A 25,536-nucleotide genomic window follows, 5' to 3' on the forward strand; every position below is an offset into this window, starting at 1 on the left:
CTGCCCAAAGTCCAGCTGAAGCCACCCACCTTTGCCACCACAAATTCCAGCTAACACTGGCTCATGTTCAACAGAAATCCAGGTAACAATTAGCACAGGGGTGGGCAATTATTTGGGCTGGGGGGCCACTTAAGGAGTTTTGCTGAACTGTTGAGGGCCAGGGTTGGGGGGGATTGGTCCTATCCAGCCCACCACCAACTGCTGCCAAGAGCCTGAGAAGGGAGGGCTGCGTCCCATGCCACTCCACTGTGCTGCAGCTGGGACCAGCCTGGGCCGCGTGAAAACTCGTCCACCTCCTCCCCCCTTAGGACTTCCTGGTAGCACTGTGGCGGCGCAGTCCTCACACCACGGTCGCTGGCAGCTGGGTCTACATGGGATGGGGTGTGATGCAACGTGCCGAGTACCTGAACCACCTGCCACCATGCCACACTGGGAAAGTTGGGGGTGGCTGCCAAGCCAGGTCCTCCCTCCTTCCCCCACCCCCTGTGGCTAGTATGGATTAGTGGCGCCATGGTGGCAGCAGTTCACCATGGCAGGCAGGATGGCTACTCAGCATGTTGCATCACACCCCACGGCATGTGGGCCCGACTGCTGGCAGCCACTATGCCAGTCACAGGGCTGACAGGAAGCTGGGGGGGGGCGGGGAGGGGGCATGGAGGAATCTGCGCGCTGCTCGGCCAGGCCATGGCTGCGACAGCAGAGTGGTGCGGGTCACAGTCCTCCCTTCTCAGGCTTCTGGCGGCAGCCAGTGACCCAGGTAGCATCAAAAGTCATAAAGAACAGAAGCTACTTCATGGTATTTCTTCTTGATGCGGTCTGAAAACCTGGCATGTTTAAAGGCGGTGTTAAAATAAAAGCACTGTATTCTATGATAAGCCCTCCCAAGCTACTTCTTCAGTGTTCACCCTTCACACAACAGTACTGTGGAATACTCCATGAACAGAAAATTCAAACTCATGTCAGGGAAAGCACAGACTTAATATAGAAAGTGTCCAAATATCTAACAGAAGGCTCATGCAAGAGTCAGAAATAATGCATGACCCACAGCACTAACATCTAACATAAAATGCTTTGCCTTAATCAGATGAATTCTAAAAATTGATACGCAAGATTTTTACCACGCTATTTTATGGTGATGTGGTAGATGGAACAACCACCTCGGCGCTTGGCACTGTGAAAGACAAGAAGCAGAAAACCCTTTCCCAGAAACGTACAACTTTAACAGAACAGGAAGATAAACGCAAGAGGCACTGCTAATGGCAGCTGCCTTGGAGCGCTTCTCATTTATTTAGGTGGGGCTTGTTTACGGAGGAGGAAGAAAGGGATGGGGAGACTTTTAAACTCCTTTTGCTGTTTCCTCATAACTTACATTCTTGTAGTCAGTTATCTCATTTGCCCTCACTGCACCCTTTCCAAAGCAACAACACTCCTCATACTGCTTGCTACTAGTTCTGTAGCTTGCAAGCTTTAATGAAGTTAGTGCTCCTGTACAACCATTCAACTCCTGAAAGATATCTACCACCTGGTAGCCCAAAACCAGTAAATTATTCCTGCCCGACAGAGACCTGCTCTTCTTCTCCACAAGCTATTCCCTCTGCAATTTAAAGAAACAACTCTCAATCTATACTGTGAGATGTCAGCTTCCTATGCATTTTAAAATACAATGATCTTTTGTTAGCCTTTCGTTTCCTTCCTGCCTCTTCAGTTTGTCACAGAAGCTGTGTAGCTATTTTAATTGTCCCCTTCCCCTCACCCATGTATATTCCTTTGCTTTTTTTTTTTTTTAAATCTCTTCCCTATATCTTTTTGCTGTTTCACTTGACCTTGATCCCCCTCTCTCTTTTTCATGCATGCAAAACCCTCACTCCGCTCATCTAACTTCTAATATCTCATAAACCCTGCCCTCTTCCCTATCCTCAGGGTAAGGAGCAGATCTTTACTAACATACTCCTTCCCCAGACAAAGACCTTAATACCTGCTTCTGTAACCATGTATTGCTTTCGAAAACCTGAGCAGAGCAAGAGAGATTTGACAGCTGTCAATTTGAGGGCTGTCTACAGGTTTCTGAACAAGAGAAAGGAAACAGATCAGCTTCTCCTCTACTAGGGGGACCAGGCAAACTGGAGTACAGCAACCCAGAAAGGGCATTTTGACAAAGTACCTATATTAAAAAGGATACCATTATTTTAACTCCCAAAGCACAGATGAATCGATGCTATTTTATGCTAATTATGTCTACTGAAATCCAAATAAAATATTCCTTTGGTTATATTATTTTCTGCACTCTCCCAAAGTGTCAAACAATTATGCAATGTTATAGACTATTAAAAGTGATGCAATATCAAGAGGCAGACAAGGTTCTTTGGGTGAATCTGATATCTTTTATTAGACCAACTTAAATTTAAGTTGGTCTAATAAAAGATATCAGATTCACCCAAAGAACCTTGTCTGCCTATGTCCTTAGACCAGCACAGCTACAACCTACACCCATGCAATATCAAGTGCATTTATGAAGCTACTGATTATTATCTCATTGTTCCCCAACTTAAAATACCACGGGCAGGGGAAATTATTTACTTCCCTTCCATTAAAAAGTGTGCCTACTTCACTTTACAAAATTCTTCTGTGCAATATGTAAAATAAAGTTCTTATAAGCCACTTATAATCCAGCATCCCATAGTGGTTTTCATAATACCATTGTCTTGCCCAAATTCAAACTTGTGCTATAACATTTTGCCTACATAAAATCTCTATGCAAATTCAGTTGGATCCAGCATGTTATTTTAGGCTGCAGACCACTGCTGTGGGCTGTTATGGAGCTGCTGTATTTTACTTCAGCACTAGCTGTTATCAGTAGTGAGACAAGAAGAGTCCTGTACTTGGAGTACGTATACTAGTTTACAGAGGGACTGCAGGATTGAAACTGTTGTGTATATGTAATATAGTTATTGGCATACAAGATGTAAAGGTATTAAACTGGGCAAAATAAAATGCTATAGCAGTGATCCCACCAACATGGCTAATTAGGTCTGCAGACAGAATCCCAGACTTAGATTCACCTTGATGCAGCAGCCCAGTTCACTGGTGCCTATTGTATGCACTTCGTGCAACAACATTAGTATACACATGCAATCTAGCACCATGGAAAAGTAATTCATCTGCTACAACATACTGACTTTTGCCAGCTTGCTCATGAATGAGACTATTGAATACCAACAGCTGGCTGGCTGCCCATATTCATCCCATTCACTGCCTTTTACACCCAAAGTGAAAAGAAACCAAGAAAGATGATCAAGAGTTGCAAAGATGAGTACCAAAGGACTCACAGATGGTTTTAAGCAGTCATGATGAGATGATGTCCTTTGGTAATTCAATTTCAGCCAAAACAATTTAAATTCTTTTGGAGAACTGGAGAGTCAGTTTCATAAAGATGGGGAGGAAATTATAGGAATGCTGTAGGCTTACTTATATGGGGAAAAAAATGCAAAATGGCTATTTTCCAACCTGCATTTCCTTAAGTGACCTGCAACTAAACCTAATAAAACACAGTGGAACCAGATATGCACAGCAGTAATAAAGGCATTACTACATGCCAGATTCTTGATATGGGGTTGACTGAAGGGCTTATTATACAAGAGGGCATAGACCAGCAAACCTCACCAATAAAGTCTCTTTTCTCTACAGAACAAGCTGTCATAGAATTAAACCTGTCTTCAAACCACAAAATCTTTTCCATCTTCAATTCAACTTTGTAACTGCAAGTTTGCTTTGGAAAATGAAAGAAAAGAGATTGATCTATGCCTGTTAGAATCAATAAAGGCTTTTCTGACTCAACTCAACTAGAAAATCCTTTAAGTGTCTTTAGATCCCAAGTGAGAATTTGATGCAACCTCTGTGCCAGCATGTACCTCCTCTGAAGTTTAGTCAACTCTAGCTCTTGCTACTGTATCCGACCACCTTGCTAGGTATCATGTACCACTGAATGACTGATTCATTTAAAAGATGCATTAAAAAAAGTTTAGTCTTAATAAAAAAAAAACCCCAAACTGTCAGCATCCCTCTGAAGACAGAAATAAATATTTTCTTCTCTTGTTTAGTTTTCTGAGGTTGGGATAATCACTGTACTCTTGTGGTCATGCACACCTGCTTCCCCCTACTTCTTTGATGATGCAGTATTTCCTAATTGCATTCTTGCAAAAGTGCCTGCTGAAATATAGAATAAGCAGCAGTGAATAAGTTTATTTTTTGCCATAGTCTTCTTTAATGCTACAGAGCATGGAAAAAAAATCATTCCTCATTCCAATAGTTTTTTGGGTGCTCAGTCCTTCTCAAGAACATGGTAAGTCACTATCACATTTTAAATTGGCTTTGGGGGGAGTAAGGCAATTGATAGAGGGATTGCAAGTCATTTGTTGCAGGCTAAGAGGCATAAAATATTTCTATCCTGAGGATTTTATCAAGGGGAAGATGGACTTATTCAAGTGAGTGAGGAGCTGGTCTGATAACTGGATCCAGCTGATAAGCTTGCAAAAATTTAAGTTGATTCTCACAGATAACAGGTGACAGGCATGACATGCTCTAGGACTGGAAAAGCTTAGTGACCATCTCTGTGGACAGAGGAATTGAAGAAGTTAGTATTACCCAGTAACTTAACTGAAGCACTAGCTTTACCAAGCGTTTCAAAGATTAATCAAGGTGACTGCTGGTCGGGGAGTGGGGGGAGGAGGAGGAAATCACAGCTAAAATCATCTGTTCTCTGACCACGCATAGCAGAGCCTCACTGGCTGACAACAGTAATGCTGGACAAAGCCATTACACTCCAACGCTTCGTGGAAGCAGATGAGTAATGTGCTATAAAAGATTACGCATGCCTGTGTTTCAAAGAAGTGCGATTACAGCTAACTACATAAAGGTACAAAATTCAATAGAGCACATAATAGCGTTGGGAGGGGGAGGTACAGGTTGTAGTACTATCTGTAGCTTGCTGCATTTGAATCGACCTGCTTTGAACATTTTATCTCGACTAAACATGGGCAAGAGGCACAGCACACGTCTGGAGAGGCAGTGGAGGAAAAAATAATTGTGAAGTAGCCAAATCTCCAAACCTGGCAGGAGAGAGGCCACTTGCACTGTAGCAGTAGCACCAAATCTTTTTTTCCAATCTGCTGTCCTCATGAGAAGCCCTGCATCCCGACAATAACAGCATTCAGAGAGACCTCTAAGGAAAAACAGTCCTCACTCCGTACATTTTGTAGTGACGAAAACTGCTCAAATTTTCCTTCTGCCAAATTTCCTCATCCGCAACCCTCAGGTCCAAGGTTCTGGGAAGGGGTCTTGTGATTGCCAAAGGTTCCTGGGCATTTTCATGCCTTGAATCATATCCATGTTTCAAAGACTTCTATAAATGCCTGTGAGAACTAAACCAGAGGTATCTCTTTCCTCTAGTTTGGGCCTAGAAATGCTTCTCAGACAGGCTAAGGATGCACTCCTATGCCATTTAAAAAAAAAAAAAAAAGGAAAGAAAAGATTTTCTTTTCTGTCCCAACCATTAGCCTCTAGGACCTTGTGGAATTTTACATTCAGCATTGTATTTGCCCTCCTAGCACGATTTCCTCAGAACAGAAATACTCAACTTACAAAGCTATTTGAACATTCATTCACACAAAGATTATTTGATTATAGATTTTTATTTAAAATGTCTGCCATGCAAGGTATTCAGACATCTGCTGCTCCTCAATCTACAGCACATTTGAACATCTTCCAGGATATAGTCTAACATCATTTTCCAAGAAGAGGTGGCAAGAAATGACATGCAATATCTCTGGTAATGTAGCTTTATATACACAGGTAAGGGACTTCTGAAAAAAATCTCATTCTGGACTTCTGTGTGGAGTAGTTCAACACAAAAGGCTATCTTTCCAGTGGCAAATGTGCAGTTGGAAGCATTTCTACTTCTGCATTTACTACAATACTCATTGACAACTTGCTGCAGTCTGATGAATGAATCACTAGTTCTAAGCAAAATTTCAATTATTCAACCTGTCATTCTATTAAAAGGAAACTGCAAAATGACTAAAATTTCCATTCCCTCTAGTTACAGGGTGAAGTGAAGTGAAGGATCGTTTCCTGTTCAGTAGTTTTGAGCGTTATAAATGCTTAAAAATCCATTTGAATTTTTCATTCATTCTTAAAATAGATGCAAATTTGCTATTTTGCTAGAACTGGGTCACCTGTAAATTCAGACCATCTAAAAACTAAGATATCCACAGCTTCAAAATACTGATCTTCTTCAAGCTTGGCTCATTTTGTGAATCCTGAAGAGAAATAGAAGAATTTAGCCCAATCTGATGACTGAACACCGAACGGTAATATGGTAGTTTGTACTTGATTCAAAGTGGCAAATTTATTTTAAAGAAGCAGCTCTATTTTATTGCAAAATTAAAGGGCAAAGCCCTAGTTTCCACACTGAATACTCTATTTCTTTACTTAAAAATGCAACCAGTTAAACAAGGTAGAATTGATGTTTACTGTTTGCACCACAGTAGTACCCACAATGGTTTAATGTTTCTAATATACGAGAGAAAGCCATTCTCTCAGAGTTGTGTGTTTAAGACAAGCAACAACTGAAAGGGGCAGGAGAGGAAAAAATAAAGATTTAATTATATATTTTTAAAAACCTTTTATTATAAACCATCCCTACTTCACCATTATTAAAGTACAGGTACCTAAGCAAAGGCTCTTTTAGTTTGCGATTCTGAAATCCAGCCCTAAGACTCTTTGCTGAAGCACAGTGTACATGATTTGAGAGAAAGCTAGTTTGACAGGTACCTTTTACCTTTAGCAAAGTTTAAGTTTTATTTGGATTTGCAGGTTTGGGACATTACATAACATGAATCATAGCATGTTTAAACCAGGAGAGGAGGATCCGATAGCAATGACAACACTAAGTACAGGTGTGGCCCATCTTTGTGGTCTTTTCATTTGAAGGGAAATAACAAGCCCTTTTCTATGGTGTTATACACACAGCTCCAGAACTTCCTTAGAGCTCCAGCTGTAATTAAAAGAGGTCAGTGAAAGTCAAATCTCTGCCTTAGGCAAAAACCCATGGGGACATGTGATAGGCAGCCACTGCAGTCAGGAGCAAGAATATTTACAGAAGTTCAAGTTGTTTAGAGGCTCAAAATAGGAATCTCCCTAAAATCTATGGAGACTTAACAAAATCTAGTGCGGAGTATCCCCAGACCTGGAAGGATTTGTAAAATCCACTCGTTTCTGGGGATGGCAGAGGTGGGAGATTTTTTAATATTTTATATCAGCTTCTCCTGTTCATCCTATATTCTTAGGATGAACATCAGCACAATATAAAGTTACTCATACAAACTGAAATGAGCTTTTGAAATGAGAAAACCCACAAGCCAGCATTGCTCAAGTGCCTCTAATAACTGCTTTGCAGGATACTAGAGGGGCAGCTAAAATGTCTCTTCACACATTATTTACCTTTGAATGTTCTATCCTTTAAATTAGTAAATTATTGTTCCAAGATTATTCTTCTTTATTTATGCCTGTGCTTAAATTCACACTTATCTGTAGTTCAATTAAAATCAAAAGGAGAAATCAAGCATTTAAAAGAATGGATGTATGCAAAACCCCTGTAGGAGCAGCTGATAAGTAATTAGGTTCTGTGAATTGTTTCCAGATATTTAAAAATATATTTTAAAATATATTCTGTGAATTTTTTCCAGATATCCAGCCATTCTGAACATGGCTCACCAAAACATTTGGGATGTACTTACCGGTACTCCCCACTCCCATTTAAAATTTTTTTCTTTTTTGGAAGTAGGCAAAGAACCTGTAGGACCAGCTGATAAGTAATTAGGTTCTGTGAATTGTTTCCAGATATTTAAAAATATATTTTAAAATATATTCTGTGAATTTTTTCCAGATATCCAGCCATTCTGAACATGGCTCACCAAAACATTTGGGATGTACTTACCGGTACTCCCCACTCCCATTTAAAATTTTTTTCTTTTTTGGAAGTAGGCAAAGAACAATATAGCTCAAACTTTGAACATTTCCATAAGCCATGTTATTTCTATACAATTTAATTTAAAAAAAATACAATAACAATTAGAATCTCAGCCTCCAAACAGATTTTTGGAGTGCTTTGTTACTCCAGTTTTTGAGACACAATACGTTTTTACTGGGGTATTTCCTAGGTTGCTGAATTAAAGTAGGTTCCAGTCATTCGTTTCAGGCTTCCTTCTTACTCACACATGCTCAGAACAATGTCCCAGGGCAAAAGAAATTTCCATTGTCTATTGTTGGCCTGTTATAAATGCCAAAACATATTTCTCTCTCATCATTTTGAGAGGCAAAGATTTTGGGGGGGTGATATCTTTTATTGGACCAACTCTGAAGCTGGGATAGAGTAAGACAAGCTTTCAAAAGGAAGGCAGTATTCTATAGGATACGATGCTTGTCTAACATTATCCCAACTCTAGTTAGTCCAATTAAAGATCAGCCCCTCCCAAATCCTTGCCGCTCGCACAATTCCTACATCATCACAGCTACATCACTCCAATGCTACCTTTCTCATTCTTCATATCTTTATGGAAAAATTTTTAACATTGTATTTTAAACTTGCATGGTCTCCTTATGATATGAACACCAGATGTAGTACAGTACCACACTTCTTTCCTGTTCTCAGCTCTTTGTTGCTGCCATTTCAGTTATCATTAAGTCTCCTTTATGTCTTAAATGCCATGTTCTGACAATAAATAAAAAAACAGGAAATTTTAACTTGATTTGCTAATTCTGCATGTTTCTTACACGTGTCTTTAGGTTTCGTATGTTAATATGCTTCATTATTTTTTCAGAAAAACTCCATCTGTTGCCTTTGCCTTATAAAGGCACTCCAGATGATTAAAATGAAAGCCCTTCCCTTCCTGCCTAAAGCTCCCCTAAGAAAGCTCTCCCAGTTTTGAATGTGGGAAGGCAACACCGATTCTGGTTAAGTGGAGACCCATATAATCCATAAAGACTTGTGTCAGGCTGTTGATTCCAATTCCTTGTCTCTTTGCAAAGTGTTATGCTGGGCTCCAGTTTGTTTGGCACATTCTTGGTCTACCTGGCTCCCTGCTTCAGTGCAAGTGTACCTGGATGCTAGTGAAAATCACAATGGTGAGAGCTGTATGTCAATGCAAGTGTTATCAGGAAAAACTTTCTAATGTAGTTGTGACCTAAGAATTTTCCAGTTCCGCTTCCAAATTATTTTTTTGTGCAAATGATCTAGGTGAATCATTAAGTCAGATGCATTTCCTTCCTGCAATCTTCTGCCACAGGGCGAGAGCATGACCTCTGACGGGCTGGACTAGTGCAACAAGACGAGCTTTATCATACCAACCACTCAGAAAAAAGGATATGAAACGATTCAAAGTAATTTTAAGAGTAACCTTAGCATACCTTCTAAAGCCACCTCTATTTGCAATGAGAAAAACATCACCATTGCTTTTTGTCCCTGCTATTTCTTTATGCCGCACATGTTTATTCCCATCCCTCACAACCATACCAGTTTTTAGCATTTCCTTTACTAATTTATCTCTAATGTCATCAAAAGAAATCTCAGCTTCTTTTACCTTCTGGCCATTCTTTGAGCTCTTAATTTTGTTCTCCACTTGTACAGACATTTTTTTTTAAAGTATCAATTCAGTCCCACACATTTAAAACCATCATATTCATCCTATTAGTTTCGATTCACTCATTTTATTTTGAAGTATTACTGAACTGGGTTTATGTAATTCTTTTGTCCAATATATGCTTTCCAGGTTTCCCCACACAATGAGTTTTCTAGAATAAATCTTTTATCACCTTATTCCCATTTTAGATAAATATTTAGGTAGCTCAGAAGCCATTTCAAACTGGCTAGGAACTGAGGTGTTCAGTAATACATCCTTCTGTCTGTAGGCTGCCATCGTAAACTCAATTCAGATTAGTATGGACAAAAAACACACAACCATGGCTTTCTTAATGCTTCTGTGAAGTGGGATGGACATTTTGTTACAGTTCATATGACAGACTTCCATAACAACTATCACCAACACACAGTCATACAGATCAGAGCGGAGGGAAGATGGTGGGGCAATGTGGCAAGTCTGCTTTTTCACTTTTTAGTCTCATTTCTCTCCTGTAAATAATTTGCAGCCTCTACAACAGCCCTTCAGCACCTTCAATATTAAATCTTCCTCATTTTAAATGAAGGCACAAGGCTGAATTCTATCAATCTTTAAGGCACGGACTTCAAGCAGTTTTTTTCTTACCTAATTTGCTCGTTATAACCAGAGTCATAGTAGCCTCATCTTGTTAAAGAGCCAGGTCTGTACAACCTTTTAAAACTAAGCAACAGGAACTGTGATGCACTGATAATCTTACCCTCACATTACTTCTGTCGCAAAGAAAGAATGATCATTTTGCTATGGCTCCATTCAAATACTCCTGTTGAGGCCTACATACCAACAGGTACCCTCGTACATCTGCTAAGCTGCCATACGATACTGTTAGCTATTTATCAATTGTAAAATAAAAAAAATAAAACAAGTGAAAGAGAAGGTTTTCAGGAGCAGGAAGGAGAGGTCAGGAGTCAGTAGTGTTAACAACTGGTTTCTGAGTAATATATTAAAAAAACACACCAATCCTTCCCTGAAGGGCCACACTTTACGGCTGTGGTTTTCAGCCGTGTTAGACTCGAGGCACCACTCAAAGTGCCAGCTCTTCACTTTTAATCCTCGACAACAGAAAAGCAATGGAATAAGTCTTTTGCTGCAAAGAACTCCACAAAAGACCACAACAGGGCAGAATGTTTTTGATGCTCTGGTTTCCCCATCTAAAATCTCTGGGTTTATCTTGTGCATCATGTGTGGGTATGTACTGACACTGTGCAGCACCCCTAAAGGGATCTCAAAGCACCTCAGGGTGCTGCAGCATCCTGGCTGAGAATCAGCACTTCAAGGAACGTTCTCTCCAAGACTTTGAAAGGCATTCAGAATTCACAGACCCCGACTCCAACCCCCCGCAAAACCTCAGCACATGATGAAGTGAGCTTCATCTCATGAAAGCTTGTGCTATAGTGTATATCTACTTTAGCTAGCCTATAATGGGGGTGAAAGAAGAGAATTAGTTTGGGTGAGCTGTCAAGGGCCACATATAAAATCTTTTTAGAAGATATCTTTTTAACAAATTACACAAAAACAAATCATATAGTAGATCTTTGATGTTTGGTATAACATTTTAATTTTATTAAAAAAATTATTTTTGTCCCGATTTGTTTTTTCAGTAGCATATATAAAGGTGACTGCATAATAACTCAAAATAAACTCTTACTCTTGTATGTTTGTGTAGGGGGGAATGGGTGTGGGGTATGTATAAGAAGGGGTGTTGCGGGAGGTGTGCATGCGTGAGGGGGGCAGGGGGTCTGCCCACGCATTGGGGGCCAGGAGCCAGCCAGGGATGGGGGAGTGAGGGATGGGGCAGGGGGCACAGGCAGCAGAGCTCGCCTAGGTGGTGGTACAGTGCAGGTGTGATCTGCCTCCCGCATCCCATCCCATGGCTGCCCCCACAGCACTCACCTGCTCCTGCCTAGGGCTGCCTATTCAGTGCTCCAGTCCACCCCCACCGGCTCCAACTGTGGCCAGTACAAACAGCTTCCCAACAAGGCTGCTACTGCTGCTACTGCAGCCGCCCGGGTGCTGCTCAGCACACCCTGCCCCCAGCAGCTCCTCCTCCTGCCCCTGCTGCACTGCTCCAGGCAGGGGGGGAAGCTGCAGTTGGGCAGCTCCTGCCCCAGCATGAAGGCCTCCAGCTCCCACACACTGTCACCTGCAGGTGGCTGTTCATTGCACCGGGTGGGTGGAGGTAGGGGAAGGTGGCTGGGAGCTAGAGCTGGAGCCCCACAGCAGGAGCCATCTGGCTGCAACTTCTCCCCTGCCTGCAGTAGTGCAGCAAGGGCAGGAGGAAAAGGATCCACTGCAGGCAGTGGGAGGCCAAGCAGTGCACAGGTGGCTACAGCTTCACCGGGGGTAGCCCTGCTAGAAAACTGTGCACCCTGGCCAGATTTATAATTATAAATCTTATAATTTTCTCCTTTTCATTTCTCTGAAGTCCTAGGCACATATCAGTAATTGCTTTCAATGCATATCATAAAGAGATCCAAGCAAAGTGTTCACTTAGTCCCTTAAATCCATCTTTGTTTCTATAACAGGCAATTTCTTAACTGAGACAAAGCCTTCAGTATGATATCACACTCTCTCAAACACTGCTGAAAGCAGGTGTCCCATCTACAGTCTCAGTTAAATGGTTTTACGCAAGTTGAAGGGGAAGAAGGGACCCTATTACCAACAATAACAGTGTAGACTTGAGGTTTAAAAGGAAGAAGTTGCAGCAAAAGTCCAAAAGCAATTAATGTCACTGCTACATCTTAAACCAGATATTGATACTACAGGTCTGAACAGACATTTATTTCTGGACAATAAGTGTCAAAAGACTGACAACATATAGAGTGATGGTTTTTTTTCCCATGAATAATTAGGTCCAGCAACACTTTTCACTGCTAAGCTTTAAGACAAAAATAGTGAAACATATTTAGCATATCCTCTTAGAAAATCCAGTGGATGGCCAGATGGAAGGTTGAAGTAACAAGCAGACCTTGATCACTTCTCCCACAGAGGAATAATTCATTACCTTCCACTACCATCCAATCCAACACCAAAACAGTTGCTTATGGCCCCACATGCTCTGGATCCTACATGCACTGCACCACATCACCTGACACATGGGGCTTCCCAAAGGTCTGGAAACATCTGGAAATGTATTAGTGGGGGAACAATAACAGATTATGTCAATTTAACACTGCCACCACTCCCCCACTGCCAAATTCCAGAACCTTTGGGGAGTTCCAAGGGCCAGATGACAAACTAGAGATTGAGCACCACTGCTCCAACAGTGAAATTATTTCAGTGCATTTTCCAATAAAGCATTAATATTTAGATTTATTCTGAAGCTATCAGAGAATGCACTTGAAACAACAGCTATCACAAATATTAATATGACAAATGACACATTAGAATTAATGTTAAGATCAGAAATGGGTTTACAAATTGAATTTTGCTATCAGACATGCAGAGTGATAAAGTTCAACTTTCTTTAAAATATGCATAATTTTTAAAGACATAAATAGCTAGTCAGAAAATTAAGAGAAGCTATAAAACTGAGTTACAATAAAGGCTAGAAGAAACTAAGGGCAGAAAAGGGAACCATGCCTCTAGGCTCACACAGCGTAACTCAGTTTAAAAAGGATCTACCTTCTTCCCCACGCCCCACACACACTTACCTCCGGTAACATTCAGAGGTACTTCAAGGACCACAGCATTCATAGAGGGTGAAGTTCTCTACTGACATGGGAACTTGTTACCACCTTTACACATCAGACAAGATTCTAGTAATGCTAAGGATTTAACCATCCAAGACCACAGTGGCATGTGATAAGAATCTTTCACACCTACATAGTACATGAAACCAGTTTTTCAGAGCAGAATTTTTCAGCTCAGCAAGGCCATCAATCATTTTTAAAGGACTGTGCTCTGACCCTCTATGAATCTAAAGAGAACACATCTATTTTATCGTGAATCTAGGGAGGGTTCTTGATTCATCAGGATCCTCAGAGTGCACTGCATAAATTCAGGACCCTTAGACCAGGAACTGCACTGAGGGACATCACTACTTTCTAAATGGCAAGTGACTAAATAGGAAAATATCCCTAGCAGTGCCGTTATTCTTCATGAAACATTTTCTCAAGCAGGCTTCTGTACATTAGGCGTTCAGCAGTACAACTGCCAACTCTAATGGATGAGGTGGGTGCGGCTCAAGAAAGTGCATAAGGGAAGGAAACAGAGGATGAGCCACAAGTACCATATATAATTTAAGTAATTCAGAACCCCTACCTTGTAAACATTGTTCATCTATGTAACTACATGATCTCATTACCAGCATCACTCCCGTCCTTCCCCTGATGTTACAGATACATGCCGTGTCTTGTCTTTAATTAGGTTAAAAACTCCTTAGGGCATAGATGATTCTCTAACCCCTTATTTGGTGAGCTCCTGGCATTACATGGTCATGATTTTAATTCCAGCCCTGAAGCACTACCCTAACTAGTTATACATGCACAACAACTATACAATTTTATACTGGTGCAACTAATTAGCTGGTTGCTGCATGGCACTGGGAGAGAATTCCACCACTCCCTCCATCCCTGCTGTTGTGTGTGCCAGAATGGTTGTTGCTTTTTTTCTTAAAGCCTTCCACAGAGGTGTTGAGTGTTGGCTGGCAGCAAGGCTGGAAATTTTGACTAGGGTGTGCCAGCGCTTCTACTGGAACTTAAACCCAGAGGCTCCTGACTAGATGGCCTTGCCCCTTTGCTCAGGTCAGACAAATTATAATAACTGGGGCCAGGAAGGAATCTTATCCCATGGTTAGATTGGTACAGACTGTGGGGGTTTTTGCCTCTGTCTCTAATGGAGGGGATGTGGCCTTCTTCCTGGGATCTCTTGGATGTGTATAAATAACCCTTGCAACAGCAAGACACTGGCCGCCATGATTCTCCTGCTTTACCTGTGGCAGGTTAGGGTGTTAAGTCTTGTGTTGTCAGGGTTAATGCATAGTTTTACTTGGAGATTAGATAATGGATTTGTATATGATGGTTTGGATAGGGACGATCCTGCCTCAGACAGGGGTTTGGACTAGATGAAGTAGACATGCACCTGGCTGGGGTCATCTGACCCCAGTGCTCTTTTCTGCCCAGGGCAGGGGGGGTCGGACTTGATGATCTGCTAGGGTCCCTTCCGACCCAAACATCTATGAATCTATGATACTATAAAAATCACCTCCAGCCCTACTTCTCTATGATTCTATGATTTTAAGTGACAACAGCTCAGTGTATACACAGATATATACACAGTTGAATATGTGGGTATAGCTTATTACTATACAGGAAGGGAAGTAAGGTATCTTGATAGGAAAGTACCTTTACACTAGTAAAACTGCATTCTTGGGAATGAAGCTGTCAGTAGTAGACAGAGGTCAAACTCCTAACTGAAATAATTCTAGCCACACAAAATATGCGGACCAGGACTAATACAAATAAAAGATGCTACGAATAAGCATCAGAGAAAAAAGGAGACATCACAACAGAAGAAAGACAAGACTGGAATATAGGGAACTGATCTGAAAGACAATGCAGGAAAGAGACAGAACACACTTATAAGGAAAAAAATATGCAGTGAAGTTAGAGAGACACAAAGATGGGATATGACATATCACAGAATCATAGAAAGTTTGGGTTGGAAGGGATCTCAGGAGGTCATCTAGTCCAACCCCCTGCTCAAGGTAGGACCATCCCAGCCAAATCCCAGCCAAATCCCACTTCAGTAGTTGAAGTCTCCTCTTCTCTAGACTAAATAAGCCCAATTCCCCCCATCTTTCCTCATAACTCATGACCTTCAGCCCCCAAACCATTTTGGTGCCCTCCACTGGACTCTCTCCAATGTGTCCACACCCTTTCTGTAGCGGGAGGCCCAAAACTGAACACAGTACTCCAGATGTGGCCTCACCAATGCTGAATAGAGTGAAATAATCTCTTCCCCTGATATACTAGCAACACACCTACCAATGTAGCCCAGTATGCCGTTAGTCTTCTTGGCAACAAGGGCACACTGCTGGCTCATATTCGGCTTATTGTCCACTGTAACTCCCAGGTCCTTTTCTGCAGAGCTGCTGCCCAGTCAGTCATCTCATCACAGAAGGCAATCAGGTTGGTCAGGCATGACTTACCCTTGGTGAATCCACGCTAACTGTTCCTGATCACCTTTTTCTCCTCTAGGTGCTTAGAAATGGATTCCTTGAGAATCTGTTCCATGATTTTTCCAGGAACTGAGGTCTATAACTCCCTGGATCCTCCTCCTTCCCTTGTTTAAATATGGGCACTATGTTTCCCCTTTTCCAATCATCTGGGACCTCTCCTGACTGCCATGAGTTTTCAGAGATGACGGCCAGTGGCTCTGCAATCACATCACTCGGGTGCATCCCCTCCAGCCCCCTAGACTCACACATGTCCAGCTTTTCTAAGTAATCCCTAATCTGTTCTTTCACTACTGCTGGCTGTTCACCTCCTCCCCAAACTGTGCTGCCCAGTGCAGTAGTCTGGGAGCTGACCTTGCCTGTGAAGACTGAGGCCAAAAAGGCACTGAGCACTCGAGCCTTCTCTGCATCCTCTGTCACAAGGTTGCCTCCCCCATTCAGTAAGGGACCCCCACTTTCCCTGATCCTCTTTTTGCTAGAGACATACTTATAGAAACCCTTCTTGTTACTCTTCACATCCCTTGCTAGCTGCAACTCCAATTGTGCTTTGGCCTTCTTGACTTCATCCCTGCATGCCCGAGCAATGTTCTTATATTCTTCCCTAGTTATTTGTCCAAGTTTCCACTTCTTATAAGCTTCCTTTTTGTGATTTAGTTTACTGAAGAGTTCCCTGCTAAGTCAAGCTGGTCTTCTGCCCATGGGGGAGGTTTGTTCCTGCACTCTCAGTAAGGCTTCTTTAAAGGACAGTCAGGACTCCTGGACTCCTCCCCCCCTCAGACTGGCTTCCCAGGAGATCCTGCACATGGAGTTCCCTGAATCAGTCAAAGTTTGCTTTTTTGAAGTCCAAGGTCCTTACTTTGCTGCTCTCCACCCTTCCTTTCCTCAGGATCCTGAACTCAATCATCTTGTGATCACTGTTGCCCAAGTTACCATCCATTACTACATTCCCCACCAGATCTTCAAATTTTATTAAAATGTGAGTGACACTGTCATAACAGCTGTGAAATGTACTGAATTCCTTTAATTTACAAGGTGTGTAGCTTGGGGATAGGATATTTCCACACAAACAAAAGTTAAACACCTTCCCAGTACCCAGTTTACATCAGATACACATCAATGGCTACTTACTGTATTTACTCAAATACAAGACAAGATTTTCCCCCCCCAATCAGCATGAGGGGCAGAGAGGAAGTCCTTCATTTTACATTTGCATACAGGGAAACCTCACAAAATACATTATCTATCATTAAACTGCTGCCAAAGCAGATGCACAGTAACGGAAAGCAACTATGAAGCTGATTAAACACAGCCAACACTGAGCATGACTATAAAGTACATGGCCCAGACTGGGCATCCAAGCTGATGGGAACCTACCACAATGATAGGCTAGTGCAACCATCTGAATAAGACATACGTTAGCACCCAATAAGTGCAGTCCTGCTCCATGCCAACTTTTTCAAGTGATGGTAAGGTACTATACTGCATACATTTCAACTTGCTCTTCACTCCCACAGCTGAGCTCTGCCTTTCCTTCCCATTTCCACTTATTTCTGTTTTTTCACCAGCCTTAAATGTCTGGCAAACATCTCCAAACGGGGCCCCATGGTTCACCAGAATACCTGTCATCCCCTCCCTCAGTGTGATGTGTATGATTAGCGTGATCCCAGCCTGCATGAGATGGAGCTGGACCAGGCTGTCCTGCGCCTAATCTGCATATAACTTTTTGGAGAATCCCAAGATCTGTGACAATAACACCCGGTTCTAGTCATGAGAGGGGGTAAATTAGCATAAGAATCCTCTGGGGTTGGGGTGCGAAGGTAATCTGGAATACACACCCATATTGAGCAGTGCTGAGCTGTTCACCATGGTTTGAAATGCTGTTGACTCTGCTGGGGTGCAGCCCAGTGAACTATTTGGTAAAATCACTAGCTTTTTGGCTCTGAACTAATGTCATGCATAGTTGCTTTTTATATAAGGTTAAACGCATCAATTGAGTGAACGAAATCTATGGGTACCTACGTATGCAAATATACAAGTATGTTTATTTCAAGGTCAGTGCTTTCAAATTGACCCTGCACTTCCATGTACTCAGAGAGACCAAGATCTGACAGTAAGAAAATATGGGCCGCAGGGGGAAGAAGTTGTAGGGAACTGAGGGCAAGGGGGGCTACCTGACCCCTCAGATTTATTTTCCCTGCGGTAGCAGTGGGAAGGGGACAAATTCAAGACAAACTTCCAATAGTTAGGATTCTATTCTCGAAAATTATAAGTTAATAAATTTTCCATATATAGAAGCTAATTACTGGGGAGTCATCTTACATTCAAGCAAATATGGTATGTATATATAAGCAACCTTTTATTTAGACTTCATAAACAGATTTTGTACCTGATAATGGAAGTACAGCCTTAGCTGAAGAAAGCTGTACCAGTACAGAAATAGCTACTGGTGTATATACAGTTATACCCGCAAAGCTACACTTAGAACAAGCAAAATACTGGTAATAACCACTCACCAAAACTGAAAAAGATATACAAGATGCCAATGTAATGTCATGCTGCCAATACAACTGCTCCTATGGTTTAGGGACTTTTGTTGGTTGGGTTTCACACCTCTTCACGCTCCTGACTGAGAAAGCTGCACTGTCTGTAGACTTGGCTTGAGTTTTCAAGTGATTTAATTAAAATGATACAAATGTGCACAGGGGAGTTTTTATTTGTTTAAAACTAGCTTGCACTACCTTAGCCTCCACTGATAAATTTAATAATGGTGCCAGCTAAACCAACATAACCATGGTTTAAATTGAGTTAAGTATCCACATAGGATTCTACGCTACTGGGCTAAATCAGTTTAAAAAAAAAATATCATAGACTGCTAGTAAAACAGCGTGTGCAGATCGGTCTTAACAATGCTACTGCTCACATTTAACCATCATTCAGAGGGATAAACTGTGGAAAGGAAGAACTGGGAATAAAGCATTCATTCTAAATGCTCATTTCTAATCTTTGTCTACTTAGCTGTTTGAATATGTAGTGAAAACGTGCCCATATCCGAGGTAACTGTGCCCTTAAATCATGTAAAAATCTGGCCCGTCATTTTCAATAGCACATATTTTTAGAGGGTCTGTATCCAGAGACTGAGTACTCAAAATTTTCCCAAGAAAAATCAGAGTCCTTAATACATGTCTCCAGTTTGGCATGCAGAAATACTAGATGTATTTGACAATGCAGGTCTTGATTAAATACTGTTTCAGCATTAAGCCCCCAATAACTAGAATGATGGCCATTTAGATCTCTAACATACCTAAAGAGACTCATGCACATACTATACCAGGGGTGGGCAAAATACAGCTTGTGGGCTGGATCTGCCCAGCCAAGGCATTTTATCTGGCCCACGATGGGTCCCTAAGCCCCATCAGGCCCAGGCGTGGGAGGCAGCCCAGGCTATGGCATGTGCAGCTGGTCCCACCACCCCCAGGCATAGAGCAGGGCAGCCGGACTCTGCTTCCCGGCAGCTTTGGTTCCCTCTAGCTGCTGCTGCCTGGGCACTTTGGCCCATCCAACATGCACCCAGCACTGGGGGTGCCAAATGGAGCAGGTGGGGTGTCCATGGAGACTGGCCCCTGCAGCAGGGTGTGCTGGGTTGAGAGGAGGATGGGATGGGCCGGGCCATGGGCAGGCGAGGAGTCGTGTCCAGGAGCGGGATGGGCAGGCAGGGATGGGCCAGGATCTCAGGGCAGTGACAGCATGGGGCCGTGGTGGGAGCAGATCGCAGCTCTGCCCCAGGTCCCAGCCTCGCGCTGTCACCACCCCACAATCCTAGCTCCCCTGCCCCTTTCACCAGATGCTGCTATGACCTATGGCCCCCATCCCATCTGCCCCCTAGGCCAGTCTCCACGGAGACCCCACCTACTCCATCCAGATCAGTCTAGTAATTAGAGGTGCACCGATATATCAGTCGCATATCAGATCGGTACCGATAAAAGGAAAATTAACATTATTGGCTATTGGCTCCCGCCTGGTCTGAGCCCAGGACCCTGCCCCCCCACCACGATGAGCCGCCCACAGCTCTGTCCCGCTTCCAGGCCTGGTGTCCCATTCACCACCTTGGCTGGGCAATGCCTGCCCCTGCCCCACTCCCTCCCTGTGGAGGCTGCAATCTGCCCCAATTACCCCCCTTGCCTCCCCCAGGCCCCTTCCCCTCCAGAGACTTTCCTGCAGGGTGCTACTGTACAAGCTGCTGTGCTGCATTCCTGTAAATCGGCTATCAGATTGGTACCAGTCAATATGGCTGGTTAATAATCAGCTATCGGTATCACCCAAGAAATCTTTATCGGTGCACCCCTACTAGAAATCTACCACTTAGCGAGTTTTGGTGAGCTGTTGTGGGCTGCAAGGCAAGAGGGAGGCGGTACTCACCCAGCCAGCAAGGTCTCACCAAAACTCCCCAAGTGACTTTCTAGCCCAAATACTTGACTACCCCTGTGCTATACCCTAAAAGTATCCATTGATTTCTGAGACTGCTCACAATTAAAGTTAAGGACATGCCTAAAACAGATGCACACTGTTTCCTACTTAAAAATATACCTTCCAAAATGATAATGCCTAACACCGTCTTTGTAAAAATGCAAGCTTGACAAATTAAGATTATCCATATGCAATGCAAAAATTCCTGGACTGTAAATACTGCAGCTAACTTTCAAGTAGCAGAAAACTGTTACAATGCCACTTTGAAGATATTAATCTTCAGATCACCCAAGACACTGATGTAATTATTTTCAAGGAAAATACTTAGGTGTTTAGTTACCGCAGTGGAGATTGTGGAATAAACAGCTAAACAGCTAACAGCTAAATAAACACCTACATTATGATACAAGTTTCCACACGTAGTTGGGGGGAAGATATTTAAACCTGCCTCAAGCCTAAACAAAGATTGTCATGAACTTTCACCTTTACGCTGCCCTAGACAAACGTTTATTAGAAAAACTGTAAAAAGCTCATCTGGTTTTTTTCAAAATAAATTTTCCTTGAGGGGGTCACACTCTACTGCTCTGAAGTACACAAATCCAACGACAACAAAAATCAACACAATTACTCTAAGTCTATTCACAAGATTTGAAGGTGTATTAATTCCAAATATATCATTAAAACAAGCATTAGGCTTTTCAGAACTTGAATCATACTTTGTTTAATTAATACATCCATCGTCAGAACTGTTTGTTCAAGTTGCCTCAAATTATACCAACAAACCATATATACAAAATCTAAACAGACAGGTTTAGGGTGTCTGGATGAGGTAAAAAAGCCTCCAACAGTAATCTACATTAAGACTTAGCATTTCTCCATATTAAACTTTCAAGACAGAAACCAAAAAACCAAAGTATCTCCCTGCAGAAGAATCTAACAAGGGACGCTATTTAAGTTCTGCAATTCAAGTACTTAAATCATTCTCTCTCCCCTGGCCCCCATAGCCGTAAAACTATCCCATCATTCCCCAGAAGTGAAGTATTTGTATTGCAAGAAAGGATTATTTCAGCTTCAGCTGATAAAAGAGATTCAGTGCAATGAACTTCATTGACTACACTGACATTCAGTCAGTTTGCTTATACTGATAAGGCTTAAGTGGTGCCAACTGTGGAAGTTTTAATGACGCAAATAAAGTATTTTCTTGGCAAAATGCAAATTTGAGTAATATTACCTATGAACAAGTTAAGTTAGAAGGACATTACAGACATTGGCTGCAAAGTCAAACAAGTCAAATAAGGAAATGTTAGATTTACAGTCACCCATGCAGCCTTACTTATGCCCTGCCATGACCATCCTGTCCACTGGGAAAGATCCTGCTAGTAAAATATTTTGTAATCAGTGTCATTATGAAGTATCAAGAGGAAAAAATTAAGTAACCTGTGCATTTCTTAACTTGCAACTGTTTGACTTCACAACTAAAATATTCTATTAATATGAAGGGTTAAAAAAACCAAGGCAAAAAATCAAAAAGGATGCTAAACTATAACCTTTTCCCACCACATGTCAGGTGCAAGGTTTGAAACAAACTTCTGACACTGCAATAAACTTTTACCATGTGAGATAATTATTTTTGCTGGCTGCAGGAAAAAGCTGTTGTGCCAGGACTACTGGGGCCAAGTCCTTGTCAAAAAGTATCAGCACAGTTAACCTCTCTTTGCTTCATCCCCAGTAGCTGAGTAAGCTACTGAGGCTTGATATTTTCGGAAGGAGAAGGACAGGCCGCTGAACCTGTATGCCAAGTCAGGGTTGTTCAGCTGGTGGCATGTGAGGGGTAACTCATGGCTCCCAGGCTCCCATTTGGGCACTGCTTCCCCATTGTTCTCCAGTATTGCCACTGTGGTCTCAAGGCTCACCCTCTCTCTGCCAGCTTTCATTTCCTGCCCTCACCATGAACCGTGGAAGCAGGACAGGGCAGGGCAGCCCAGGGGGCTTCTAGACAGCACAACGCATGGGCACCAGCAACACAGCAGAGGTAGTGGGGGGCCCCTGGCCACTCAGAAGTTGGACAGCTTGTGATAACTGAGGGGAGTAGTTGGGGCAACCCAGCTGGATCCTTCCTACTACAACAGCCTCTTCCTTCCAGGCATTCCTAGCACACAAGTCAGCAGCACAAGACCTTCAGATCTCCATCTCTGACATCTATATTACTTACATTATTAAAGTAACTTTGGGGAGTTATTTTTTATTTTCTTTGTTATATGGAGGAGAACTCAACACAGTGGCAGAAAAAAAATTATGCTCATTTAGAGGATGACAGAAGAACCCTGTGAGTCACAACTCCTGGGTCTTACTGATGACTTTGGGACAGTGTTAAAACAAGAGGCCCTCCAGTCAGGACTCGGTTTTCTATTACTGGCTCAGGAGGAAGACTATTGGACAGCAGTTAAAGTAACGTTTAGACTGTAACACCAAGCACAAAGATTTGGCAGACCATTTCCACATGTATGTGATCAGCGTACACACCACATTCATCCCAGTAAGAACATTGTGCACTCTCTCAATTACTTCATTTGGGAAATGGTGTGGCTATTACATGCTTATCTTCTACGGTAATGAGAATGATAATGGGAGTTATAAACAGAAATACGTGGACAAATAAGAGATCTGAATGCTTCTCCTAGCTTCTAGATCAGCTTGTTTTCCCTTGGCTAAAAGATATTTTGATGCAACTTTTCCTCTTCCCCAAACGGTGAATGTGATTCAACTGGAACACAATATGCCCAAGAGCTCCATTTCCTGTGGGAAAACAAAATCCAACTGTCTTGGGTTAAGATGGCAGCCTCTTGGCTCGTGTGTTCAGTGGGACTAAAGTCACAAGATGCTCCAAAAAATTGCCACCCCTCACACTCTACTGTACCAGGAAATGGTGAGATTCACCTGAACCTTGTGGCATTGATTGTCAGGAAGTATCAGTCAGGGTTCCTGGGAGAGAAGCCTTATGGTTCCAGCACCAGGGGCTCTCCCACTTTTTGAAGCTCTGAAGGTCTGTCAGATACAGCAACTGTGCAAGGCAGTGGCTGGCCTGGCAGAGTAGATATAATACATGACACTGCCTCCAGCACTACACTAAGCTGGGCTTCAGAAAGACAGAAACAGACCTGCTGGCCTGTCCACATCCACAGCTATCCCTCACATCTCAACCATGTCCTCCATCTCGACAAGTCATGATGGGGCCTCACCATGCACCTCCAGGACCAAACCATGCTTCAACCTCATCAAGGAAAAGCCCCCAAAATTCCACAACTAAACTACTTTTAATTTTTCTGCATAATATTGAGATATCTACCAAATAACAAAGAAATTATAAGCTGCCTCTCATTGTATCTTGATGTCCACACACTATATGTTCACTGATTTATGACAGACTCTATTTTGTCCATAGGAAGTTCCTTCTCCCTCTAACCAGCATGAGAAAACACCAATATCCATTTACAGTGTAGCCCACATTTGAACTACAACTTCATACTGATCCTACACACACTTAACAGTGCTCAATCAAGTTCTGCACATCAATCCTGAATAATCTCTTAACATCGCTGAGGCTGTAATTAATCTTGCAAATTACACAATGAGGAAGATTAAGAAGTTGAGCCCATGTTCTTTTATTAGCTGGAGGCATAAACATGTTCCTGGTGCTGAAGAACCATATCAATGAAAATGTATAATAAGGGTATTATGGCACAGGTGAAAGGTGTCCCAGAGTTGGCATTTCAGGACATGTATTGTTGGAGGAGCTGTGAAACATGTACAATTAACCTTAACTGCACCAAAAGGAAGTTTATATTTATGCAACATATACAGTACTGCAGCTTTTCCATGCAGCCTTTTGGAGTACAAGCTTGCACCTCTATACGGTATCACCAGAGGGCAACTTGCATACATTTCCATTATTTATTAAAGAGCTACTCTGCATTACAGGACTACTCTAGCTTAACAATAAATATACTCCTGCCATACATCTGATCATGTCTGCAACCTTTTCATATTTAATTCAAAGAGTCTGATAAATAAAAACTATGAGAAGCAATTTTACGAGTAACTGAATAAATCTGCCTGTCAGTCACACAACAGATAACAATATGGAGATTATCACCAAGAACTGTAGAGAAAGCATCTCAGCCCCCAGACACCCGTCTAACCCCAAACCATTCTCTTCTCTTCAGGACAACCATGTCAACGGGGTCTAGCTACCGCCACTTGTCTCCTCATACAAATTCAGTGCATCGCAAGTAATGGCTTTAAAACAGACAGCGACCAGCGTGCAGAGAGCACACCGAGCTGTCACAAAACACATAATCGATGCATCCAGGGCCGCAGCCCTGCAAGGCAGATGCGATAAAGTAGTTAATTATTCAGTTGGCAATCGCATTACTGACGTCAACAGAAGACTCCAGGAAGTGAATCCTCTTAGTTTGTTAGCGTCTAACAAAGAGTGGAGGTCCCCTCAGAAAAGAAGCAGAACCAGCTGTCCCGTGTTGAGTGCGCCGGCCCGAAACATTCACAACCTGCGTGTGCTCTAGCCGAGCCCCCCGCTACACCCTCCTCCCCAAACAAGTCTGGACTTTTTCTTAATAAAATGAAAACAGGAATCTTTTAAGCGTACGGCACAACACAGGTGCCCCCGTATGCAGCCCACTCCTCTGCAACCACTTCTCCTGCTGCACGTCAGCCGCCCTTCCCTAGTGCTGGGCCCGCAAGTCAGCTGCCACCAGCGCTTCCCCCAGCGCCCGGGGGCCTCCGCCTTGCAAAAGGGCTTCCTTCAAGCCTCTCGCTCCCTGCGGTGAGAGACCTGTTTTGCCCTGGGCGCCGCCGCCACCTCCCCCTGCCAGCGCACCCCGTCCTCGCCCCTCCGGCCTGCTCCGCGGACCCGCTGACAGCCGCCCTCCCCGCGGGGTGCCAGCAGGCGCCGGATTAGCCCCGCCGGGGGGTCAGGTCAGGTCGGGTCAGGCCAAGGGCCCCCCTGCCCTTGCCCCCGCCCGGCTCACCCCACTCGAGGAAGTCGGAGACGTAGCGGTCCCGGCGCAGCGGCGCGTCGCGGCCACACTCCCCGCACACGCCAAGCAGCAGGTCGAGCAGCGCCTCCACGCTGAGCGCCGCGTCGTGGCG

The 25,536-nt window shown here is 43.0% G+C and overlaps 1 protein-coding gene across 2 annotated transcripts in view; it reads right to left on the reverse strand.

The window, feature by feature from the left end:
• Positions 1-25,530, reverse strand: part of CDC42BPB (CDC42 binding protein kinase beta) — a 120,030-nt gene extending 94,500 nt beyond the window's left edge. For both annotated transcript variants that reach the window (XM_025197182.1, XM_025197181.1), the window contains exon 1: positions 25,416-25,530. The gene's annotated coding sequence lies outside the window, so the exon portion shown is untranslated. The remainder of the gene's footprint in view (positions 1-25,415) is intronic.
• Positions 25,531-25,536: the final 6 nt, after the last annotated feature.

Source organism: Alligator sinensis, unplaced genomic scaffold (genome assembly GCF_000455745.1).
Source record: "Alligator sinensis unplaced genomic scaffold, ASM45574v1 scaffold85_1, whole genome shotgun sequence".
Classification (NCBI taxonomy): domain Eukaryota; kingdom Metazoa; phylum Chordata; order Crocodylia; family Alligatoridae; genus Alligator; species Alligator sinensis.